This window comes from Poecilia latipinna, unplaced genomic scaffold (genome assembly GCF_001443285.1).
Source record: "Poecilia latipinna isolate Pla-1442-1.1 unplaced genomic scaffold, P_latipinna-1.0 Scaffold183, whole genome shotgun sequence".
Taxonomy (NCBI): domain Eukaryota; kingdom Metazoa; phylum Chordata; class Actinopteri; order Cyprinodontiformes; family Poeciliidae; genus Poecilia; species Poecilia latipinna.
The window spans coordinates 87,538-93,167 of NW_015112799.1; positions in this window are offsets into that span (position 1 = coordinate 87,538).

Below are 5,630 nucleotides of genomic sequence, written 5' to 3' on the forward strand. Positions count from 1 at the left end.
AAAACAGAAAGACTAGTAGTGAGAATGCATTGAATGCATTCTCACTGATAAAGAAAAACAGAAACACTATTAGTGAGAATGCATTGAATGCATTCTCACTGATAAAGAAAAACAGAAACACTATTAGTGAGAATGCATTGAATGCATTCTCACTGATAAAGAAAAACAGAAACACTAGTAGTGAGAATGCATTGAATGCATTCTCACTGATAAAGGGAAACAGAAAGACTAGTAGTGAGAATGCATTGAATGCATTCTCACTGATAAAGAAAAACAGAAAGACTAGTAGTGAGAATGCATTGAATGCATTCTCACTGATAATAAAGGGAAACAGAAACACTAGTAGTGAGAATGCATTGAATGCATTCTCACTGATAATAAAGAAAAACAGAAACGCTATAAGTGAGAATGCATTGAATGCATTCTCACTGATAATAAAGGGAAACAGAAACACTAGCATTCTCACTGATAAAGAGACATTCTATTGGCTGTACAACACTTCCTCTGGTGCCTGCCATGCAATGCAGTACTCTCCCTAAGCATTGCTATGACAGGCCCCAATTAAAGCCTCAAGCTGCGTTGGAGGTTCTCACAGCAAAATGCGCCTCTGGCCTTGTGGCAACTGTTAGGGTTCCAGCAACATGGAATTTAGAATGTATGGCAGTGGCGTGACCTGTCACTTCACCACGGCCACGCCCTCTACAGAAGACTCTTGGCGCTTTAAAGCAAGTGAGACTAACATGTTATCTGTCATCCAACACAGAATCATGTTGATTAGGTGCAGTGAGCCAGAAAGGCAGCTTTCCATGGAAAAAAAAGCACTTCCTGTTCTGAGGGGGCGGGGCTTAGATGATGTCGTCAGGCATCCAACCAGGATCAGTCATGCCAAGTTTGGTAATTGAGCTTTTTATGTGAAAGTTATAGCATTTCGTTTTGATTTTCTGCCACCCCACTTGAACATATATGAAAAGTCAATGTTTTTCATAACTTTTAAAGGCCCATGCCTTAACTGCATTTTGACCAAGTACGAAGTCGATACATCAAAATCCCGAGTATGTAATTTGGTTAGCTTTTGAATATGTTAAAGTCCCCAAAAGGCCGCATAAAGTGATGGAAAAATAATTAAAAAAACCACAATAATAATCGAGAAATCTTGCAGATACAATAGGCCCTGCGCCAGCACTTTGCTACTCAGGCCTAAATATAGAAGTTGGGACTTCCCTCTGATGTGAAGACATTTTTACTGAAAGAGCAGGTTGGCTTACCTGTATCAAATTTGTGTATGGTGAAAAAGTCAGCTGTATGGTTATTTTCATGCTCATTTCAGGATTAATTCAGTTTGATTATGAGCATAAGATGAGGTCAAATTTCACCAAAAGTCTCAGATGTAAACAGCTGTACAAAAGTTTATCTGTACAATTGTGGTCCAGCACAGGAAATCAAGTTGTGATGGACAAAAGTCCAGACTAATGAAAAATAAAGTTGGCACCGAGCAACTGCGCGAGACGTAACCGCCCCACAATGTCTGACGCTGTGACGTTGGTTCCAAATGTCTATTGGCCAATAGTAGAGGAGCTGGACACAGAAGGCAGCTCTCCTCATTAACATAATGCAGCAGAAGTAGAGCAAGCAGAAAAACAGCAAGCAGAAAAGGGAGAAGCAAAAAAAAAGACAAAACAAAATATTTACTTTTCTTGACAAAAACGGGAAATGAAAAAGAAAATATATACATTACTTGACGGAAACTCCTGTGTAAGGAAAAGGGAAAACAAAATATATATGTATGCTTTTATTTCTTATTATGTCGGTTTTGGTCATCCATAGTTTATTGCGAGTTATATCTATCTAACGATTTTTACTTAGCAATTCATTTTCAGAAAGCTGTTTCTGTTTTGGGTTTTTAAACCGTAAGTGAACAATTATAGTTTGCAAGAATTTTAACAGCTCCACTGCAACAGAACAGCTTGTAACTAGGTGAGGGATACAACACTTCCTCTGGATACAACAGTTTGGTTAGAATGATCAGCGGCAAAGTCAATTTCACCTACCAAGCCATGAGTTGTGGAGTTGTGCCAAAAGGAGGCAAATTTGTTGCTCCAACACAAGCACTCTACAAGCTGGGTTTTTCAGATAGCTAGAAGAGATCTGCGAAGGCCACAGTCAAACATGGCCCACTGTGGAGCACTGCAGTTGGTTACTACAGCAGAGATCTAAATCTGCACAATAAACTGCAGCAGTGAAAGTGGGTCTGGTTCATCAAAATGTGTTGTCTATTTGGTTACAAAACTGATCACCTGACAAGCACAAAATCTGATCTGTTATGTTGATTCTATTATATTTACGCTTGATTTATTTTTCTATTTTAGTCCAATTCAAATGTATTTAATAATAGGGAGATGAGTAAATATATAGGCACATAATTTTATATTATTTACTTTCATTTTTATCATTGCACTGAACATATGTTCACTAACTATACACAGCAGAACACTGTGGTTTCAACAGTGAATAACTTTATTTAAAAATTTAGCATTTCTTGTTCATGTGTCATTAAAGTTTACCATTTACCATTAAAGTTTAGCCAAAACAATGGTACATCTTATAGATAAGTGCTGTGTGTGAGGACTGAGGCAAACATACAGGTCTATGGAAAATGATACAGGTTTTACGTGTGTGGGGTCGGTTGGACCCCATTTCGACATGCAAGGGTTAAAATGAAAAAGTGGTAACTATTAATTTGGTTTGTGAATGATAAGCAATTCTCATGAATGATAGAAATACAATGCAAGGAGTCCAGCAACAGAGCCATTATACTTGTTGCCAGTGACCTGCTGAAAGCTACTCTCAACCCTCTTTAGGTCTCAAACCTGTCAGTTTAGTAATGCTGCATCAGACCATTCGGGCTGTCATGTCAGCCCAAAACTTGTTATCTCCACAGGGATACCTTGGCTAACAAGAGCCTAATGACTTCCCTTAATGGCATGTCTCCATGGAGATAACTGGACATCACCCACAAACCATAGCTACTGTGCCTGATGGCTGGAAGGACAATTTAGGGCAATTTCACATCCACAGAATCGCACCAACTCTTGTGGCCAAAGTGTCTGTGAGTCGCACGTAAAGTAGAGACCTGCTAACACACACATTCACACAAGCACTTATATCTCCTCTCTCTTAGCTCTGTGGTAATGACCACACATTTTGCTTTGCAGACAGCCACAATTAGGACTATTTGCTCTGCTCTCTGTTTCTCTCTCTCAACTAATCTGTCAGTTGATTCTGGAGCATAATCTGTGGAAATGAATAGCACGATGTCTTGACTTTCAGTGTAATTTTGTATTTTCCTGTAATTGAGAGGTGACACTCTCTCATGAGTATGGCTCAGTACCCTCAGACTCATTCCCATATCACAGAAAACTAACTGTGAAGTGGCTGAATTGTGCCTGTGTCCAATGACAAATCCTTGCCTCTTATCCCAATATTTATATAGGCCAGCGGACACCAGCTCTTCAGAGTATGGTGGCATTTTGTAAGACATAGAGGTTTTAACCTTGCCTTCTTGGAGGAAGGTATTGTTACTTGGTGTCTTATTCCTGTATCATTGGGAATGAAAAAAATTACATTTATAGATAAACCTATATATTTACGTACACTGCATAAATGGCAAATTAGCTTATTCAGACTATCATCTGACTAAACATTATTTTTCTTAGTGAACTCTAGAGGGACGTTCCATTGTAAACTATGTTCTTCCCCCTGCCAGGTCATTACTGTACATAAAGATTAGGTTTTACAGTTCACCTGGTTAAATAAAAAAAAGTTTTGATTGCATGAATTGTAAATTGTAATTGTGAGAGATCAATGGCAAGAGACTGGACAAGGTTTACATTTAGTTGCTGTAGTTTGCTGAGAGACCATGCCATGGTTGAACAGAAAGAAAACACAGCACTGCAGAGCACAAAGAAAAAAACTGTAGAGATGGGAACAAAATACATAATTGTTAAAACTAACACTGTGTCATGACACAGCCTCTGAAAACAAGTTCCTCTGCCTTCTCCTATGGAAATGCTGTCATCTGCACAAATGCAGACCTTCATCAGAAACAACCAATCATGGTCAGGAGGAGGGTCTTAGTGCTGTTAATCATTATTCTCACAATCCCACCCTCCCTCTCTCTCTGTTACACTACAGCTACATCATCACAACACATCTTGCCATGAATGCTCAGGCTAGAAACAATAGTCACCAACGAGAGCAGATAACACAGGTTTTCCAGAATAGTGAGTTGTTTCACCACCATTAGCACATTAAACAGCGAGTACATGAGGCTGACTGACAGCCCTAAGACCCTCCTCCTGACTCTGATAGGTTATTTGGAATCTATATTATTGGACTGAGTGAATTTATTTAAAATTTTCTGTATGGACTGGATGTGTTAAGTGCCTTCAGATGACATGTTTTGTGAATTGGTGCTATATAAATAAAACTGATTCAAATAAAAAACTCAGTTGTCTAAAATGATATTGACTACAGACAATTCAGTTAACGGAGTGGATAATTTCATGAGATAAGGCAAGGTTGGTTTGGTAAGATGAATGAAGCCAAATTTTAAATATCTGCTTTGTATTTACTCAAGTAATTCTGAACATTTCTGATGATCTGAATCATTTAGGGATGACTAAAAAGCAAAAATCGAACAAAAATTATTTTGAGGTGAAATATTTCTCATAGCATTGTATGAATCTGAAAATAAATTGAAGCAATGTAATGTCTCACAAAAAGAAATAAAGGCAGACAGAACATAAATAAAATGACCTAAAATATTTTATGTATTAAAGCAAAAACAAAAATTAAAAGAAATGCATAAACTCCATCTTTTGGAGTTCAGAAAAATGCCATGATCTAATGTATCCCAGTGTAAAACAAAGGACTTGAGATCAGACATAAACTTGTCAGTGAATTGGACTCCCTGTGCTGTAAAAGCCAAACGCACAGACACTTCCTGCCCTTCCCCTCCCCCTGGAGGTATGAGGCAGTGAAAGCTGTGTATGGAGCTTCCAGAGACACACACCTCAGTTTTATTGTGTTCAAATGAGACACATCGAAGGGCTACCAATTGACAAGGAAACGGTGCATCCAGCTTTTTGTCCTCTTTCCAGTAGTATTGTAGAGGGAGTGAAGAGGGAGATGGCTGATCTGAAAAGCACAGCTCTTTCTTGTCTTCAGTTGGACTAAATAGCACTCTCACAGTTCAAGCAAATGGTAGATGTCCAGACATTATATTAGTGAGAGTCATTAACAGCAGACAGCCAAGAGAAGAAATAAAAATACATTTGTTCTTTGATCCAGTTGCTCATCTAACTTCAGAAAGAGTAGAATAACAAATCAAGGCTAAGACAAGCCATTTAAATGTTCTTTTGTCCATTAGTTTGGCCATATTTGAACTAAAATTCAGTAAGATTAGCACTGAAAGTATTTTCATTCAGGAAGTTAAGAGAATAAAAAGATGCGAAGGTAGTGGACCACATGTGTACTGTAAATAAATTAAGGAGAGGAAAAGTGGCATCTGTCGAGAAAAGTCGAGCTCATCCCACTTCCCCATGCTGGAGATTTTAGTTTAATAATAACAA